Raw genomic sequence first — 21,866 nt, 5'->3', positions numbered from 1 at the left:
GAATGGGGGAATGGGGGAATGGGGGAATGGGGGAATGGGGGAATGGGGGAATGGGGGAATGGGGGAATGGGGAATATAGCTCCAGTTTGCAATCTTTGACCAAGTTGCTTGTCCCTGTTGCCAAGCCTCTGGCTCCATCTAGTGTTTAAAAATTGATGTACAACAGACTTGTCCTATACATACAAGGCCAATAATAAGATATAGGTGCAAAATTAGCCATTCAGACTACGCTCCACCTTTTGATCATGTCTGATTCATTTTCCCTCTCAACCCCATTTTCCTGCCTTCTCCCCATAACCTTTGACTCTCTTGCTAATTATCTATCAACCTCCACTTCACGTGAGTACACCCAGTGGCTTGGCCTGTCATAGGAATGCAAAGAGCAAGCACTTTCATCTGTCACTGGCCAATTGTGTGAACCTTCTGTACTATAACAAAAAAAAGATGCACACACCACTTCCATAACCTGAACAATCCTGGAACTTTACTTTGAGACCTTGGCATCACAAATGCAATTTGGAGATTTTAAATCATTTCAGCACTTCCCAGGATAATTCAGCAAGAATGCAGAAAGCTAATCAGATCGGACATAAACAACAGGAGAATGCTGGATGCAGGATCTTCAACAGATCTCAAGCAGACTCAAGATTCAGCATGGGCTGAAAGGGCTCTAAAACAACAGACTAGGTCCTTGTAGATTGCAGAGACTCCAAACTTTTCCAGTGGTGCAATTAGATGGACACTTCCACAGTGAGTGTACAGTTTACCTTTGTAGGTAACACACGACTAAAGTACACAAAGAGCAGAAGTGCATTGTGGGAGGCAGCAGACTGAAACTAACCCCTTAGAAGCCTTAAGTTTACTTGCAGAATTTACTTAGCTAAGTTTGGAAAGCTGCCTGTTGTTTGGACTGACTTTTGCACTCAGATGTTAGCTTCCTGGGTTATTGGGAGGCAAGTAGAGAGAATTCAGGTCTTCCTAGGGGCAGGCTCATCCTCCCCATTAGTTAAACAAAGAAACTGGTCGCACAATGCCCTGGAGAATTGTAGATTTGACTTCATAATTGTGCTGTTCTTAAACCAATAATTGCACGTCAAAAGTGATGTGGAGAATACAATTACACACAACAAAGTAAGTTGATTCATTTCTTTCAGTTGGGAGACTTGTCACAGAGGTGGCAGGACAACATAATCTCAGAGCCAACCTGATCACACAGAGATCACAGCTGAGAAATACAATCACATATGAAAGGGGATGATTAGTAGAAATGGGTGCCTGATTGTTAGTGTGGGCTCAGTGGGCTGAAGATTCTGCTTCCATACACTCTCTCCAGGACTCTAATTTTCTACTTGCTGCTGATCTCAGTCCAGCTGAGGGAATGTTGTCTGTAGTTTTTGGAGAAGAGAGTTAAAATGGAGAAGAGGAAAATAAGCCTCCATCCTGAAATCATGCTCCCACAAAAGGACAAAGATACTCCAACTGGAGGAAACATCCTCTCATAACCTACTTTATCAAATCCCACCCAAGAATCTTAAATGCTTCAATATGATCTCTCAATCTTCTAAACTGACTCAACCCAATCTGTTCAATCTTTCCTCACAAGATGTCACTTTCATTCTACAAATCAGTCTGGAGAAGCTCCTCTGAGCCACTTTGAATACAGGCTCCCAAAATTAATGGTAGTATTCCAATGTGGTCACCCAACAGTTGCTGCAAGATCACCTCATTTGTCATCCTTCGCTTTTGAAATAAAGACCAATGTTCCATCTGCCTCTCTAATTTCTTGGTACACCCACATGCCAGCTCTTTGTGACACCAAATCACTGAACAGCAACATTCTGTCATCTCTTTGCATTTAAACGATACTTGGCTCCTCTTCTTCCTACTAAAGTGGATAATGCCACATTTCCCACTTTGTGCTTCATTAGCCAAATATCCATTCATTTAATCTCTCCACATCCCTTTGCAGACTCTTTGCATCGTCCCCTAACTTCCTTTCCCAATTGTCTTGGATTTGCCAGAAAATTCGGCTGCAATATGCTTGGTCCTTTCCTCTAATTTGTTAAATATTTAGTTAATTAACAAGCTGATCAGAGGTGGAGAGGGTCAGTAACTTTAAATTCCTTTGTGTTACCATATGAGAGGAACTGTCCTGGGACCAGCACACAAGAGTCATCACAAAGATGGCACAACTGCTACTCTACTCTCTCAGAAGTTTGCATAGAATCAGCATGTCATCTAAAACTTTGACAGACTCCTATACATGAACAATGAAGAGTATCCCAACTGGTTGCATCATGGCCTGCTATGGAAACAACAATGCCCAGAAATGGAAAAGCCTACAAAAACTGGTGAATACAGCCCTGTCCATCACAGGCAAAGCTCTTCCAAGCACTAGGCATTGCTATAAGTAAACAGTATCCATCATATCAAGGACCCCCATGATCCACACCATGTTCTCTTCTCACTGCTTGTATTGGGCAGGAGCTACAGGAGTCTTAAGTCACATTCCACCAGGTTCATAACTATTTATCATCCTTCAGTGATCAGATCCTGAACTAACATGGATAACTTCAAACATTTCACTGCTGAACTGACTCTACACTGATAGGCTCATGCTCAAGAACTCTACAACTCGTCTTCAGTATTATTTATTTACTTTTTTATTAATTGTATCATTTGGCTTCTTTTGCATGTTGATTGCCAGTCTTATTTATAGTTTTTCATAAATTTCTTGTAAATGTCTACAAGAAAATGAATCTCAAGGTAGGATATGATGACATATACAGTACACAAGTGCTACTGTATATGCATACTTCAACAATAAATTTACTTTGACTCAAACATTCTAGATTCTGTTAGCCAACCAGTTCATGCTGCTACATTATCCTCATGCTAAGAGTACTTGTCTTGTGCTGTAGACTTTCATGTGACATTACCTAAATGACTTCAGGAGAGCCAAACACATATAACCATATATAACAATCACAACACGGAAACAGGCCATCTCGGCCCTCCTAGTCTGTGCCGAACTCTTAATCTCACCTAGTCCCACCTTCCCACACTCAGCCCATAAGCTTCCACTCCTTTCCTGTCCATATACCTATCTACTTGTGTCCCTTTATCCGCCCTGCTGATTAAATCCTGGAAGAACTCCAATAAATTTGTCAAACACATAGTTCCTTTTTATAAAACCAAGTCAGCTTTATTAATTGGATTACAATTTTCTTAATGTCCCACTTCCACTTCCACTTCTCAGTGATAGATCCCAGCATTTTCCCAGTGAGGAATACTAAGCTAAGTGACCTGGCCCCCTCATTCCTTAACCAGGGACAGTTGCAGTTTTCTATTGTATAGGAACCATTACAGAATCTGGAAAATATTGGAAGATTACAAACAATGTATACGTTATCTCAAAGGCAACTTCTTCTGAGATGTTAGGATGCAGGCTATCAGTTGCATAGGATGACTACCATTATAGCCCCATTCACTCCCTTGATACTTTATCTCTGGTGTTAGTGATTGCTTTAAATCCACCCCTTTCACTCCCAGATGTTTTACAACTGTGAAGATTTTTTTTACCCTGTACAAATAAGCTATTTCTTCAAAGCCTCAACCCATTGTTCATTAACTCCACAACCTGCAGAGTCCCTGTACTAGCAACTTAATCTTCTTTCTCCTGCTTTCAAAGCACAGCTGGCCTCTAAAACACACCTAATTTGCTACTAATCTTCACCACATTACAGTATATGCCTTTCCAGTCAATATTTTTGATCTATTCTGCAGATTGGAACTTTCCATTATGTTTCTGAAATAACATTCACACTTGTAAATAGGCATGACTTTATGATCACTATGACTGAGTCTGATTAAAATACATCTCAAAATTCTGATTTTCTCTCACTAGGAAAGAATATAGCTTGGAACTTCAAGATCAAAAATGGTTCATTTGTCCACATTCTTAGTGATTTAATTATTCAAAATACTCATGATTGCTGCTGTTGCAGATCACGTACAATGCATCCTGAGAGGTGCCTCTGAGGGTAGCCAGCAAATGTTAACCTTCTAAAAGATATAACAAGCAGGAACTTGTATTTATAATCATAAGAGGCCAGTATGGGGATGATACTGTATTACTGGATAAAGTGCTGGCACAAAGCAGCACAAAGTAAGAACTTGGATCAAATTTGGCTGTGTTGTTTTACCCTGTATTTTCGAATATTCAAAAACAAATGCAATATTCCTCATTAACTTAGTTCTGTTCTGCACATTCAATATTCGTATATTCCTCCATTGGTTCAACATTTAGTTGAAACATTTCTTGGCAGCACAGATGCCTGGCTAGGCATCTTCCCAAGGGATTGGCCTGAAACTTTGACTGTCCATTTCCATCATAATAGTTGCCTGACCTGGTAACCTGGGCTCCCCAGCAACACAATGTCAGATCATTGGTTCATAGTCACTGACTTCAATTCTACTGGACATCTTCCCTCCATAGCCTCCATCCTCAATATCACTCAATCAAATCACAAATAAGAGAAAATCTGCAGATGCTGGAAATCTGAGCAACACATACAAAATGCTGGAGGAACTCAAGCAGGCCAGGCAGTACCTATGGAAAAAAACAGGGTTGATGTTTTGGGCTGAAACCCTTCGGCAGGACTGGACAGAAAAAGCTGAGGAGTAGATTGGAAAGATGGAGGGAGGGGAGAGAGAAACACCAGGTGAGAGGTGAAACTTGGAGTGGGGGGGTAGGGATGAAGCAAAGAGCTAGGGAGTTGATTGGTGAAAGAGATAGAAGTCCACCCAAAGTAGATTGGTAAACCGTTTTGCGGAGCATCTACATTCCGTCCACCAGAACAAGTGGGATATCCCAGTGGCCACCCATTTTAACTCCCTTCCTTTTCCCATTCCAATATGTCCATCATGGCCTCCCTCCACTGTCGAGATAAGGCCATACTTAGATTGGAGGAACAACACTGTAAGTTTCATTTAGGTAGCCTCCAAACTGGTGGCATGAACATCAATTTCTCAAACTTCTCACCATTTCCCATCCCTTTTTCCCTCCCTCATGTTATCTCCTTGCCTGCCCATTGCCTCCCTCTGGTGCTCTTCACCCCGCCCCTTTTTTCTTTCTTCCATATCCCTCTGTCTGTTTCACCAATTAACTTCCTAGCTTTTTGCTTCATCCCTCCCCTTCCGTTTCACCTATCACCTAGTGTTTTTTCTCTCCCCTCCCCCACCTTTCCAATCCATTTCTTAGCTTTTTTTTTCTCCAGTCCTGCTGAAGTGTTTCAGCCCAAAACATCAACTGCTTTTTTCTATAGATGCTGCCTGGCCTTCTGAGTTCTTCCAGCATTTTGTGTGTGTCACTTAATCAAACATAGATCACTTCAACCTCCTCCCCAAGACCCACACCAGTCAACCCACTGATCTAGCCTGTTCTCTTCCATGGAATTCGCTTCATCCTTTGTTGACTTTCCTTGCTCAGTGTCTTCCCACCTACAAGTTGATGTTTCATGCCAATAACCTTTCATCCAATCCTGATGCCAAGTTCAATGTACTATCAAAGTATATATACTGTATGTACCCATATAAAATCCTGGGATTTGTTTCCTTGTGGGCATACAAAGTAAATCCAAGAAGCACAATAAAATCAATGTAAGACCACACAATGTAAGGTTGTTGTATGGACAAACAACCAATGTGCATATACAAAAATAATAATAATAATAATAATAAAGAAATAAATATTGAGAACATGAGATGGAAGATGTAGAAACATTTCAGTGATGGGGCAAGTGAAGTTGAATGAAGATATCCCATTTGGCTCAAGAGCCTGATGGTTAAGGGTAATAACTGTTCACAAACCTGGTGGTGTGGGTCCTGAGGCTCACGTAGCTTCTTTGTGATGGCAACAGTGAGAAGAAAGTATGTCCTGGGTAGTGAGGTTCCCTGATGATGGAAGCTGCTTTCCTGCAACAATGGTTCATGCAGATGTGCTTAATAATGGGGAGGGTTTTACCTGTGATGGACTCAGCCATATCAACTACTATTTTTATTTTTTTTTTTATTTTTAAAAATATGAAGGAATGACACAATACAGCATACATAATGCATTGCATTTTCCTCCATTTTGCTTTTATATCTTACCTCTTAGCAAACCTCCCCTCACCCACCCTCCCCAAACATACCATGGCAGCTAATGTATTTACAATACAACAATTCACAAATACAAGTATGGACATTTCACAGCCATACCCCCACACTACTTCAAGCTGAAGGCCCACACACATCCACAACATGTCAGATGATCCAGAATACACTCATATTACAATTCATCAGCCATCCTGTGAGGTAAAAAGGGGGCAACTTCCCAAGTACAATCAGATGCGTTCAACTAGTAGGTAATTCCTTAAGACTCCCAAAATATGACAAGAAAGGTCCCCATTTCAAATAGAACTTTTTCACAAACCCCCTCAGAATGAATTTAATCTTTTCTAATTTCAGAAAAAAACATTACGTCCTCTAACCAAGCAGCAGCAGATGGGGAAGTGGCAGACTTCCAGACCAGCAAGATTCTACTATGGGCCAAAAGCGATGTAAATGCAACAATATCCAACTGGTTTGCATTTAAACCCAAACCATCATCTGCCACACCAAATACAGCTATAAGCGGGCAAGGTCTCAGTGTCACCCCAAAACCTCACTGATAATTTTAAAAACCATTGCCCAATAGCCATCAAGCTGAGGGCAAGACCAAAATGCATGTACTAAGTCAACCGGAGAGAAGGAACACCTGTCACAGCCAGCGTCTGTCCCAGGATAAATGTCAGCAAGCCTGGCTTTACTTAAATGTACCCTGTGTAAAACTTTAAATTGTATGAGTCCCAGTCTAGCACATGATGATGAGGAATGAACCCTATTCAATGCTTTTGCCCAATATTCCTCAGCCAGATCCATACCAAGGTCATCCTCCCACCTAGTCTTAGTTTTGTTTAGATCTTGAACTCCCAAAGACATCAGCTGAGAGTATAGTACAGAGATCAGCCCTTTATTATTAAAGCTAAGAGTGCGTTTTTCCCACAACATAGCAACTGGTAGATCAGGAAAAGAGGGAAATTTTTCCTTGGCAAAGTGGCGAATCTGCAGATATTTTTAAAAATGATTATGTGGAAGGCCATATTTACTGTGCAGGTTATCAAAACTATCAATTATCAGTGTACAAACCCTCAATGCGCAGAAGACCGTTCAAACCCCATTGTCTAAAAACTGAATCGAGTGTGGAGGGAAGAAATAGATGGTTTCTATGAATGGGACCCAAAACTGAAGCTGATGTGAACTTATAGTGGCAGCAAAATTGATTAAAAATTTTGAGGGTGGAGAGCATGACTGGGTTGGATGTGAATTGAGAGGATTTCAATGACAAGGAAGAATACACTAAAGCTGGGAGAGACGAGGAGTGGCAAGACTGTGTCTCAAGCAGGCACCAGTTTATATCTGGCCAATGGAGCCAAAATAATACCTCTTGAATGTTCGATGCCCAGAAATATTGAATAAAGCTAGGAAGGCCCATTCCACCTACGTCACGACCTCTTTGGAGAGAGCGCTTATTAACCCTTGGGACCTTATTTTCTCAAATAAAGGAGGTTATAGCTTGGTCGACTGATTTGAAAAATAACTTGGGTAAGAAAACTGGCAAGCACTGGAACAAGTAAAGAAATCTGGGAAGTATAGTCATTTTCACTGATTGAATTCTCCCAGCTATAGTAAGGGGTAAACTGCACCATCTCTCAAAATCAGCCTTCATTTGGCTAACCTGAGGCTTGTAGTTAGCTTCAAACAGAGATGTAAAAGAGCGAGTAATGTGTATACAAAACCATCTTGAGATAAAGGAAAAGGCAAAGATTCCTGTTGGGTCTGTAGGGCCAAGTTATTAATGGGAAAGCATTTGCTTTTTTGAAAGTTCAGTTTATAGCCAGAGAAGGCTCCAAATTGACCTAATAATGACACAATAGCAGGACTGCTATCTACAGGATCGCTAACATAAAGTAAGAGGTCGTCAGCATATAGGGATCCACGGTGTTTCATGTCCCTCTCCTAACACCTTGAAATAATGTAGTTGACTTAAGTGCAATAGAAAGAGGCTCAATTGCAATTGCACAAAAGAGGGGACAATGGGTAGCCTTGGCGAGTGCCACGTGTTAATGGGAAATGGTCAGATCGAAAATAATTTGTCTGTATACTCACTGAAGGCAAGTGATATAATAGCTTAACCCAGGCTACAAATATTCTGCCAAATCCAAATTTCTCCAAAACATTAAACAAGTATACCCATTCCACTCTATCGAAACCTTCTCCGTGTCCAAGGAGATAACAACCTCTGGACTTGGAGGATCACTGGGTGAATAAACCACATCAGCCAGTGGACGGATATTAAAAAAAAGAATGGTGATTTTTGATAAAACCTGTTTGATGATCTGAGATTATCTTGGGAAGGGGGTCTCTAAGCACTCTAGCCAAAATTTTTACATCCACATTCAAAAGTGAGATGGGGCAACATGATCCACATTGAGTCGGGTCCTTGTACTTTCTAAGAAGAAGTGAAATAGATGCCTGTGAAAGAGTAGGGGGTAAGGAACCATGCTCCAAAGATTCCTGAAACACTTCTATGTGGTAAACACTGGTATGAGCTTATCCTTAAATTTGTTATAAAATTCTATCAGATAACCATCAGGAACTGGGGACTTACCACTCTGCATAGCCATAATGGCATTATTAATCTCTTTCCAGCCAAGAGCCTGGTCTAAAATCTCCACCTCCTCTGGTTCAAGAGTTGGTATTTCCAAATTATCTAAAAAATGTTCCATATTTGTTATATCTGAGGGAAACTCTGAGGTATACAGAGAGGAATAAAAAGTTGCAAAGATATTATTAATCTCTTTTGGTGTGTTTTGTCAAGTTTTGTATCAATCTCTTTTGTCAAGTTCTGGTGTGTATCTCTTATCTGGGGAATAAGTCGTGATGCAGCTTGACACTTCAACTCATGAGCCATAAACCGGCTCGCCTTGTCACCGTATTCATAATAGAGGCCACATGTCTTAAGAATTAATTGTTCTGAAAGGTTTGAATATAGAAGATTAAACGTTGCTTGCAAATCAGCCTGGCTTTTATATAATTCCACAGTGGGTGGCTCAGAATATTGCCTATCCAGGTACGAAATAGATTGTGATAACACTTGCATTTCCTTCCTATGCTCTTTATTGGCATGTGATGTACAGGATATTATTTGACTCCTCAAGTAAGCTTTTAAAGTTTCCCAAAGTAAAGAGTATGATACCAACTCAATTTTGTTAGTCTTGAAGAATATGTCAATGTTAGCCAATATATAACTACAAAATTTCTCATTGGAAAGCAAAAGGGGATTAAGTTTCCACAGATGCCATTCTCTAATGTTTAAAGGAAAACATAGGTCCAGTTTCACGGGCGAGTGATCAGATATAACTACAGCAGTGTACTCAATTTGTTTAATCATTGATATCAAGGAACTATCTATAAAGAAATAGTCTAGCCTGGAATAAGAGTGGTGAACATGAGAAAAGAAAGAGAATTGCCTAACTGATGGATTCAAATATCTCCATGGATCTATTTAACCATTTTGTTGCATAAACATCGAGAAGGCCTTTGCCATACCAGAAGATCTTCTTCTAGAGTTAGACCTATCAAGCAGAGGGTCAATAGCACAGCTCCGATCTCCTGAAAAGATTAGCTGGTGTGTATTCAGATTAGGTATTAATGACAAAACCTTTTTTGCAAAGTGGACGTCATCCCAATTAGGGGCATAAATATCTACCAAAATGACAGGCATCTGAAAGAGAGATCCAGAAACTATAATAAAGCGACCATTAGGGTCACTGATTACATCAGATGGTGTAAACAGCATTCTTTTGATGATTAATATCACCACCCCCCTGGACCCACTATTAAATCTGGAATGAAAAACCTGACTAATCCATGCTTTATGAAGTCCATCATGGTCTTCCACTCTTAAATATGCCTCTTCTAGAAATAGTATATCTGCTTTTAATTGTTTCAGATGAGAGAAAACTTCAGCTCTTTTAACAGGACCATTGAGCCCCTTTACATTCCAAGAAATAAACCTCACATGGTGGCCTCCATCAGCAGCACTCATGTTAACCGTATCAAAAGACACACAGGGCCCACAATCCAAAACAGTGCGAGAGCACAAGCTGCACACAATAACTCACAATGGAAAGAAAGTCTGGCCAATCCGTAACACACCAAAGAACAAGCTGCTATGGTAATCCCCCAAAACACTCCACCCATCCCTTTACACAAACAAGAAAAAACAATTAACCCCCGAAACCTAGATCTACCTCCCCAACTGAGGATGATCGCAGGCATTACCAAACAAAAAACTTCCAAAGCATTCCCCAAACCTTCAGTCTAATCTAGGGTGGCTTCCCTCCTTAGAATTTATATCAACACTTATTCTACCTTTGATATATATAGGCTAAAGATATCACAGGTCAAGCAAAGCATTAAGACAAAAAAAATCTAGGAAACTAAATGCCAGAGATACAAATCCCAAATATTTACATTTTGCTGGATGAAAGTTCATCAGATTCCGCAGCATAGCACATCAACTCGATTGCGTTCCACAAATTAAACTGGAAAAAATGAACAAAGAAGTGAATTGCAAAAATCAACAGTTTGCCTTGGTAGGAAGACCCTTCAATGCTGCATGAATAACCTAAAAAAAAGTAATTGCTCTTCTTGTTCTTCTTCTCCCCAGCGTGAATGGTAGAACCCTTTGGCCACCTCTGGTGTATCAAAATAATGCTTTTTACCTTCATGGATGACCCAGAGCTGGGCAGGATACAAGAGGCTGAACCTGACCCCTTTCCCGTAAAGCAGAGATTTCACCTCCTTGAAAGCCGCTTGTTTTTTCCCCAGCTCTGCACTTAAGTCTTCATGAAAAAACATGCAATGTCCACGGAAATACAACTCCTGCTTTCATCTATCGATGATGCTGTGGCGACACATTTCCTGGCACATCCGAACCGACTCACAATCAGATAGCCTACGGGGGTTTGCGAGCACAGGGCTTTGGAGCCTCTGCGCCACGAGGGAGGTTTAAAAGTGAGGCTGAAGATTTCGAATAAAGTTTTTTCCTTCGACTGCAGTTACCGACTCCGTGTCGTAATTTTAGCGCTGCGTGTAGCACACCGCTACAATGCGTTGTTTATCTTGAAAGAAGTGAAAGAGGACCAGGAATGTTCTTGGTCTCGTTTGTTTGGCTTCAGAGACACTGGATGGTTTAGGCCCAACTCAGTGAGCTCGCAAAAGTACGAGAGGCCTTGGAAAGAAATTTGTCCCCAGCACTTGGGTCAAAAAACTCGGTCATAAATTTAACAGGGTCCAGACCTTCCAAATTTTCAGGAATGCTGACCACTCTCAAATTGGATCTCCGTGACTGATTTTTGAGGTCATATAGTTTCCCTTCAGAAATGCGTTTTCACTCTGCAGCACTGTAATGGCGGCTTCAGCACTCGTCAGTGGGTCATTATAATCACTCAGGCCATCTTCAACCTCACGAATGTGTTCGTTGTGCGACTCGTAATAAGACATAATTTGTTCCATGGTAGCATTCACTGGTGACAAAGCATCTTCAAGTTCTCTTTTTAGGGCAGAATGCACCGCTTGCATCATGTCAGTCAGAAGTACTAAGTGAATCCTCTCCAAGTCACCGGGTAGCGCAGGTCCAGCAGCATGCAACGGCGCCATAACCATAATATCAGCTTTCTTGCTCAACACTTCGCTATCTTTTTCCCCAGTTTTACTTTGAAGGTTCATTTTGTTTGCCATGTCCGTGTCCAGCAACGTCCCGGGTTATCCACAATGTTAAATATTCAGTTATCTCGAGCATACAACAAAGATAAACAGGTAGATTTTCAATAAAAATCAGGAGCCACACTTACATGCACCTACTCACTCCATGTTCAACCCAGAAGTCTCCCAACTACTTTTCGTAGGATTTTCTATTCAAGGACATTGGTGTTTCCATATCAGGCTGTGATGTAAGTGGTTAATATACTCACCAATACACATCTATAGAAGTTTGTAAAAGTTTAAGATGTCATGTCGAATCTTTGCAAAACTAGAAGGAAGTGGATGGACTACTGTGTTTACTCGATTTTCCACTCCGTCTACAGGGCAGTACTGCTGTTGCATTGGATACAGGCCTCCAGCTGAGAGAGACTGAATATGCTTTCCCTGATACCACTTGCCTCTCTCTGACCAGGGCCTGAACACACTTAACTCTGTTTCCAGGCCTCTCAGTTCAGCCCCAGCAAGGACATCAGGTATTTCCCCATCTACCTAATCACCTCCCCTCACCTGGATTCACCTATCACCTGCCAGCTCCTGCCTCACCCCTCCCCCATCTTTTCCATACAGGATATCACACCTCTTAGTTCTTCAATCCATATAGAAAACCAACAGAACAATACAGGTCCTTCGGCCCACAAAGTTGTGCCAAACACACCCCTACCTTAGAAATTACTAGGCACATCTATACCCCTATATTGCACTGAGCTCCATGTACCTATCTAAAAGCCTATTAAAAGACCCTATCGTATCCACCTCCACCACCATTACCAGCAGCCTGTTCCACGCACTCACCACTCTGAGTAAAAAACTTACCCCTGACATTTCCTCTGTACCTACTCCCCAGCACATTAAACCTGTGTCCTCTTGTGGCAACCATTTCAGCCCTGGGAAAAAGCCTCTGACTATCTACATGATCAATGCCTCTCATCATCTTATACACCTCTATCAGGTCACCTCACAACCTCCTTCGCTCCAAGGAGAAAAGGCCGAGTTCACTCAACCTATTTTCATACGGCATGCTCCCCAATCCAGACAACATCCTTGAAAATCTCCTCTGCACCATTTCTATGGTTTCCACATCCTTCCTGTAGTGAGGCAACCAGAACTGAGCACTGTACTCTGAGTGGGGCCTGACCAGGGTCTTGTATAGCTGCAACATTACCTCTTGGCTCCTAAATTCAATTCCAGGATTGATGAAGGCCAATACACCGTATGCCTTCATAACCACAGAGTCAACCTGCGCAGCTTCTTTCAGCATCCTATGGACTCGGACCCCAAGATTCCTCTGATCCTCCACACTGCCAAGAGTCTTACCAATAATGCTATATTCTGCCATCATATTTGACCTACCAAAATGAACCACTTCACCCTTATCTAGGTTGAACTCCATTTGCCACTTCTCAGCCCAGTTTTGCATCCTATTAATGTCCTGCTGTAAACTCTGACAGCCCTCCACGCTATCCACAACACCTCCAACATTTGTGTCATCAGCAAACTTACTAACCCATCCCTCCACTTCCTCATCCAGGTCATTTATAACAATCTTGAAGAGTAAGGGTCCCAGAACAGATCCCTGAGAACATCTGTTTCCAATTTAAGCCTCCAATTTACTGCCTGATAGCCTCATAATTCCCCTTACCCCAATTAAACACTTTTCTAACTTGTCTGCTCCTATCTCTCTCCAATGCTATTGTAAAGGAGATAGAATTATGATCACTATCTCCAAAATAATCTCTCACTGAAGAGATCTGACAGCTGACCAGGTTCATTTCCCAATACCAAATCAAGTACAGTCTCTCCTCTTGTAGGCTTATCTACATATTGTGTCAAGAAACCTTCCCAAACACACCTAACAAACTCCACCCCATCTAAACCCCTTGCTCTAGGGGATGCCAATTGATATTTGGGAAATTAAAATCTCCCATCACGACAACTCTGTTACTATTACACCTTTCCAGGATCTGTTTCCCTATCTGCTCTATATGTCTGTTACTATTAGGCAGCCTATAAAAAGCACTCAGTAAAGCTATTAACCCTTCCTGTTTCTAACCTCCACGCATAGAGACTCTGTAGACAATCCCTCCATGGCGTCCACCTTTTCTGCAGCTGTGACACTATCTCTGATCAACAGTGCCACACTCCCACCTCCTTTGCCTCCCTCCCTGTCCTTTCTGAAACATCTATGAAGTGCTATGATTGCTATGAAGTGCCTTGAGCGATTGGTTATGGCACACATCAGCAATAGCCTACTGGTCAACCTCGACGCTTTGCAATTCGCCTACTGGAGCAACAAGTCAATGGCAAATGCCATCTCTCTGGCACTATATTCCTCCTTGAAACACCTGGAGAATAAATATGCATATGTAAGGCTCCTTTTCATTGACTACAATTCTGCCTTTAATACCATCATTCCAAATAAACTGATTCCTAAGCTCCGGAACCTGGGTCTTAGCACTCAGATCTGCAGCTGGATCTTCAACTTCCTCACAGACAGGACCCAGGCTGTAAAAATAGGGGACAAGCTCTCCTCTACAATCACCCTGAGCACCGGTGCCCCACGAGGCTATGTACTCAGCTGCCTGCTGTACTCACTGTACACCCATGATTGTGTAGCCAAGTTTCCATCGAACTCAATATATAAGTTTGCTGATGACACCACAATTGTAGGCCGTATCTCGGGTAATGATGAGTTTGAGTACAGAGAGGAAATTAAGAACCTGGTGGCATGATACAAAGACAATAACCTATCCCTCAATGTCAGCAAAATGAAGGAATTGGTTGTTGACTTCAGAAGGAGTAGCGGACCGCACGACCCCATCTACATTGGTGGTGCACAGGTGGAACAGGTCGAAAGCTTTAGGTTCCTCAGGGTGAATATCACAAATGACCAACTTGGTCTAACCAAGCATAGTCCACTGCCAAGAAGGCCCACCAGTGCCTTTACTTCCTGAGAAAGCTGAAGAAATTTGGCCTGTCCCCTAAAACCCTCACTAATTTTCATAGATGAACCACAGAAAGCATTCTTCTAGGGTGTATCAGAATCTGGTATGGAAGTTGTCCTGTCCAAGAACAGAAGAAGCTACAGAAGATCGTGAACACAGCCCAGCACATCACACAAACCAATCTTCAGTTCTTGGACTCACTTTACACTGCACACTGTTGGAGCAGTGCTGCCAGGATAATTAAGGACATGACACACCCAGCCAACACACTTTTTGTCCCTCTTCCCTCTGGGAGAAGGTTCAGGAGCTTGAAGATTCATACGGCCAGATTTGGGAACAGCTTCTTTCCAACCGTGATAAGACTGCTGAAAGGATCCTGACCTGGATCTGGGCCATACCTTCCAAATATCCAGACCTGATATTTGGTAGATAAGATAGACCTGCACTACCTTACTTTCCCTTTTCTATTTTTTTAAATTTATGATTTATAATTCAGATTTTTATTATATTTACTATTGATTTCTACTGCAGGGAGCGCAAAGCGCAGAATCAAATACCGCTGTGATGATTGTATGCTCTAGTTTCAATTGTTTGGTGACAATAAAGTAATCTAAAACCCAGCACTTAATCCTGTCCCTGAGCCATTCAAGCCTCTGTAATGGCCACCACATTATATCTCCATGTACTGATCCACGCTCTAAGCTCATCGGCTTTGTTCATAACACTCCTTGCATTAAAGTAGACACATCAAGCCTTCAGTCTGAGCACATCCCTTCTGTATCACTTGCCTATCCTTCCTCTCGCACTGTCTACAAGCTTTCTCTATTTGTGAGCTAACCTCCTCTTCCCTAGTCTCTTCAGTTTGGTACCCCTATGAAGGGCCTCAATTCAAAATATCAGCTGTCCATTTCTCTCCAGAGATGCTGTCTGACCTGTTGAGTTCTTCCATCTTTTTGTCTGTTGCTCCAGATTCCAGCTTCAACAGCCTCTCAAGTGTCTGTTGTATAAAGTCTATTCAATCCATGAAAACTTTGAACAAGTTTTCCTCTTTGACGAGAGTTATGTGAGACCCTCTCTCAGAGTTCCCTCTCTGTGATGTCTGCAGCTCTCCTGCTCTTTGACCACATGCTTGCCCAGGCTCACTACCACAGCCATGTATCCTTCCTGGGCACTTGTCTCCTCCATCACTTCCATTTCCAGACTCAAGCAAGCAGCCAATCTGCCTACCAAACCCTTACCTATTGCTTCCCAGCTCTTGCTTCCATCTCTCCTCTACCTTTCAGTAGATGAAGGGTCTTGACTCAGAAGTATTTTCCTCCATAAATGCTGCATGACTTGCTGACTTGGCGGGCCCTTCCTAACACAATGTCAGATCATTGTTTCACGGTCACTGACCTCACTTTTGTTGGTGATCTTCCCACCACAGCTCACTTTAACCTTCTCACTGAGATCTACAGCAGAGCCATCCCAGTCCACTCTTCCTTGCTCACTGCCTTCCCACCTACATCAAAACCATCTCCTCTACCATGTTACCAATTTCCTGACTCCTGTCCTCAACTGGTTTACTTTCACCACAAACATCAACTTCCATCTGCCATCACTGTGGTTTGACTTTTGCCCTCCACCCCATGGCTAAATGTATTTCCATATGTTTGGGCGACATGGTAGCATAGCGGTTAGTGTGACGTAATTACAGCTTGGGCATTCTGAAGTTTAATTCCATGCCATGTATGGAATTTTGAGGTCCTCCACAAGAAATATATGGGTTTTCTCCTGATGCTCTAGCTTCCTCCCACAATTGAAAGGCATTCCTAGTATGTTAATTGGTCTTTGTAAATTATCTCGTGGTTAGGTTAGGGTTAATTGAGGTTGTGGAGCTGCTGGGAGTGGCTCAAAGGGCTGGAAAGGCCCACTCCATGCTGTATCACTAAATAAAAAACTTCCCCTTTAACTAACTCACTTCCTCCAAATACAGGGCATGGTCAGGGGAAGCTTTACAGGGCCTGTCTCTTTGTGGTATAGTGGTAACATTGCTTGCTTTAGACATAAAACCAAACACAAAGGTACTTGAAATGCACAGCAAGGCAGCATCTGCAAAGAGACAGAACAGGTTGATGTTTCAAGCCAATGACCCTCCATCCAGACCTGATGTAGGGTTGTATCAAAACAGCTTGCGCCCCCCACAGTTGCTGCTCAACCCACTCAATACCTCCAACAGATTGTTTGTTGCTTGACCTACCATCAACACACATTTTAGACTTACAAGACCCCTCACACTGGGAGCTGTGTTGGTGCCTCATCTTACACAAACTCCCACTCTCATTTTCACATTGCCCATCGCTGCCCATTTCCCTTTACTCAAGTTGTTATCCATTTCATGGTTTCAGTTGACTCCTGCTTCCTGTAAGGGCTCCATTCCAGTCACAGTAACTCCTCACTACCCCGTCCACTGTTCACCAATGGATCTAAACTTTTAATGCTTTCTACCATGTTTAATATTAAGTGGACAGGTTCAGATCTTGATAACTAATTTGACAATGTCAACTTCCACACCTGGGTGTCTGATACGTTTTTAAAAACAGCTTTGTAGTCTTACAGCCATATAACTAGTGCCATGGTTGCAAAACAGTTAACCTGATGCTGTTACAGCATTCCAGAATTCAGGCTTCAATTCCCACGCCATCTGTAAGCAGCTTGTACATTCTCCCCATCAACCACATGGGTTTCTTCCAGGTGCTCCGGTTTCCTCCCACAGTCCAAAGATGTACTGGTTAGATGGTTAATTGTTCATTCTAAATTGTCCATTGATTAGGTTAGTGTTAAGTAGGTGGCTTGAAGGGCAGTGTGGCTCATTGGCCACTGTATCTCTAAAATCATTAAATCTTAGTAGGTGCCTACTTAATCATTCATACCTACAGAGTGCTTTAGAAGAGCTTTCCACCTGGTCTCTCTTGCTTAAATTTTTGCTAATGTTGATTAGTTTCTACACACGTAATTGTCCAAATGCCACATCCTTGATACACAGGCACTGTGAGTTTGTTGCTTTCATTACTATACATCAAATTAGAATGCTCCTTAAACTCAGCAGCTAAACTGCTTTGAGTTAAATACCAGATGTGTTAACCCATACCAATGAGAATGACCACAATAGTCAATTCAAAACACAAAGCTTCATGCACTGTGATCAGCAGCTACAAACAGCAAACCTCACAACACCTACCCATTGTTAAACATTGCACCTTTAAGAGGTTTGGTAATCAGTGTTTCAACTGGGCAGACAGCTATGCAAATCTGGATAAAACCAAATTTTATGGTCAAGTGCATTTTTAAACAAACCATTCTTTTTTTTATTTAATCAAAACAAACACTGCAGAAGGACTTGAGGTACCAGCAGATATGAGCTCATCTGCTTTAATACCCAATAAACTAGAACCGGTCTAGTATCACAAATTTAAACACAACTCTCCCAGTGACCCTTTACCAGACCCCAAGACATCTTTTGATACTAACAACAACCAGACCAACCTTAGAATGCAAGCTTTAATAAATTAAAGTCCATCTTCAAATAAAAAGTTCAAGTCCTACTTAACATCTGCCATAAGGCTTCTTTGAAGTGAAAGCTAATCTGGCACCAGCTGGCGTTAGAACTGCTCCAGTTCAACCTTGCTGCACATGAAACTGTCTGGTCCAAAGAACCAACAATCAGAATACATATTGTAATTCAGAAAAAAACACTTTATGTAATATGTTTTATAACCCAAACCATTTATGGTGAATAAAATCCTTGTTAAGTTGAGTGATTTGAAAAGCAGGATAACATGGCTAACAGTTTACAGGTGGAGCATCACCAAACTTGGTGAGATCTTTCTCCTTGAGAGGGTTTTTTCTTTAGAAAACAGTAGCCAGCGCGCATGGGAACCGTCAGAGGTATCGACAGCAGCAGAAGGCAGGCAGAGTACCACCAAACACGGTGAGCTCTTTCTCCCTGTGTGGGGTTTCCTCTTATAAAAGGTTAGCCAGTGCGCAGGTGCGGGAACCGTCAGAGGCATCAGAAGGCAGGCGAAGGACCACCAAATGCAATGAGTTCTTCCTCCCTGCGTGTTGGGGGGGGGGGGGGTCTTATTTTTAAACCATGAAATAGAGATAGGGTCTAGCAAAGCGGCCATCAGGGTGCGGGCGAGAGTCAGTATGGGAACTGACAAGAAGAGACTGAGGCCAAACAGGTAAGAAGGATAGGTTTTTCCTTTCATTATTGCTAATTGCAGTGCTCCTCCTGTAGGATGTGGGAATTCATGGAACCTGACCTGATGATACACCTGGGGGATGTGCAGCCAACTCCAGTTCCTTAAAGTCCACTCTAAGGAGCTGGAGCTGGATGAACTAAGGATCATCTAGGAGGAAGAGCATTTGATAGATAAGACTTTTGAGCAGGTGGTTACACCCAGAGTGCAGAATTCAGGGAGTAGGTGGGTGAACACCAAGAGAGGTATAGGGGGGAAAGTCAGTGCAGGATCCCCTGTGGCCACTCCTCTCAGCTACAGGTATACTCCTTTGGATACTGTTGTGGGGGAATGACCTATCTGGGCAAGACAGCAGCAGCCAGACCAATAGCACTGTGGTCGGCTCCAAGCCTCAGAAGGGTAGGGTGAAGTCAGGCAGAGCAATAGTCATAGGGAATTCGGTAGCTTGGGGGCAGGGGGAGAAACAGATAGATTCTGTGGCAGCAAAGGACACGCCTGGATAGTGTGTTGTCTCCCGGGACTAGGGTCCAGGATGTCTCTGAGCAGTTGCAGAATTTTCTTGAGGAGCGGGTGAGCAGCCAGAGGTCATAATACATGTTGGTACCAATGACATAGACAGGAAAGGGGTAGAGGTCCTGCATGGTAAGTTGAGGCAGTTAGAAAGGAGGCTGAAGAGCAGGACCTCCAAGAAGGTGATATCTGGATTACTCCCAGTGCAACGGGTTAGGAAGGTCAGAACAGGAAGACTGCAGACAAATGAGTGGCTGAGGAGATGGTGCAGGGGTCAGGGTGTCAAGTTCTTGCATCATTGGAACCTTTTCTGGGGAAGGGGTGACCTGTACAAGTGGAGGGGAACCAATATCCTGGGAGGTTTGCTGGTGCTGTTGGGGAGTGGGAACCAAAGTGAAGAAGTAGAGGGTGGGGCGGTTGGCCCTTGTAAGGAATTTGTGATGAGGGATAAGCAGGTGATAGAGCAAAGATGCACTCAGCCAGATGGTTTAAGATGTGTCTATTTTAATGCGAGAAGTATCATAAACAAGGCAGATGAATTAGAAGAGGATCAATCTGTGATGCTGTGGCCATTACAGAGACTAGGATGTCTCAGGGGAAAGAATGGCTGCTGAGTGTGCTGGGCTTTAGATGTTTCAGAAAGGAAAGGGGTGTTGCTAATCAGGGAATATTATCATGGCTGCATAAAAGGAGGAAGTTATGGAGGGATTGTCCACTGAGTCAGAAACAAGAAGGGGGCAATAGCTCTATTAGGAGACCTTGCTTTGTGGATCCAGAGAAGGCACACAGAAGGCAAAAGGTGGTTGTGGATGGTTCATATTCTGCATGGAGGTCAGTGACCAGTGGTGCTCTGCAGGGATCTGTTCTGGGACACCCTCTTCCTTGTGATTTTTATAAATTACCTGAATGAGGAAGTAGAAGGGTGGCTTAGTAAATTTCCTGATGACACAAAAGTTGGGGATGCTGTGGATAGTCTGAAGGGTCGTCAAGGTTACAGTGGTATATCGATAGGATGCAGAACTGGCGGACAGATCAACCCGGATAAATGTGAAGTGGCCTATTTTGGCAAGTCACATTTGAAGACAATATAACATTCATGGTAACACTCTTGGCATTGTGGAGGATCAGAGAGATCTTGGGTCCATGTCCATAGGACACTCAAAGCTACTGCACAGGTTGACAGTGTTGGTAAGAAGGCATATGGTGTGTTGGCATTCATCAAGCGTGGGATTGAGTTCAAGTGCTGTGAGTTAATGTTATAGCTATACAAGCCCTTAGTTAGACCCTACTTTTGAGTATTTTCAGTTCTGGTCACCTCACCGCATGAAGGATGTGGATACCATAGACAGAGTGCAGAGGAGATTTACAAGGATGTTGCCTGGATTGGAGAATGTACCTAATGAGAATACATTGAGAGAACTTGGCCTTTTCTCCTTAGAGCAACACAGAATGAGAGGTGAGGTAACCTGATAGAGGTGTATAAGGTGATGAGAGGTATTAATTGGGTGAATAGCCAGAGGCTTTTTCCCAGGGCTGAAATGGCTAACACGATGGGACATAGTTTTAAGGTGCTTGGAAGAAGGTACAAAGGGCAAGTTTAAAACTGAGTGGTGGGTGCATGGAATGCACTACCAGCAATGGTGGTAGAGGGAGATACAATAGGGTTTTTTAAGAGACTCTTCAATAGGTACATGGAGATTAGAAAAATAGAGGACAATGTACGATGACTGTTATATGACAATTGCATATGTTGTATATCCAATCTGTAACATTATTAAGGGGAAGACTGAGATTTTTGCCCTGAGTTCACAGCTGTGATGAACAGACAACCATTTACAAGAGTGGGTGGGGGGGGGGGGGGGGGAAGAGTTGCAACAGAACATAGAAATCTACAGCACATTACAGACCCTTCAGCCCACAAAGTTATGCCGACCACATAACCTACTCTAGAAACTGCCTAGTTACCACAGACAATTGGCTATTTTACGGATATTTTAAAAATTTTTTAAAATTTACATTTTGACAAATTTCTAAAAGAGAAAATAACAGACATTGCAGTTACGCTCCATGGCATCCTCTTAGCCTTGTCTCATTAGCTGGGCACATGCACTTCAAACAGAATTTTCTGCCTCATAAGGCAGGCTGGCCTGGCCTGATGATGATGATGTTTTATAGCGGAGTATATTAAAACAGAGTTTTGGGGAACATCTAGCATGTCATTTATTTCAAGCTATCAGAACCATACCAGACTAATACACAG

This window comes from Hypanus sabinus, chromosome 11, assembly GCF_030144855.1.
Source record: "Hypanus sabinus isolate sHypSab1 chromosome 11, sHypSab1.hap1, whole genome shotgun sequence".
NCBI classification, from domain to species: domain Eukaryota; kingdom Metazoa; phylum Chordata; class Chondrichthyes; order Myliobatiformes; family Dasyatidae; genus Hypanus; species Hypanus sabinus.
This window is presented reverse-complemented; position numbering follows the sequence as displayed.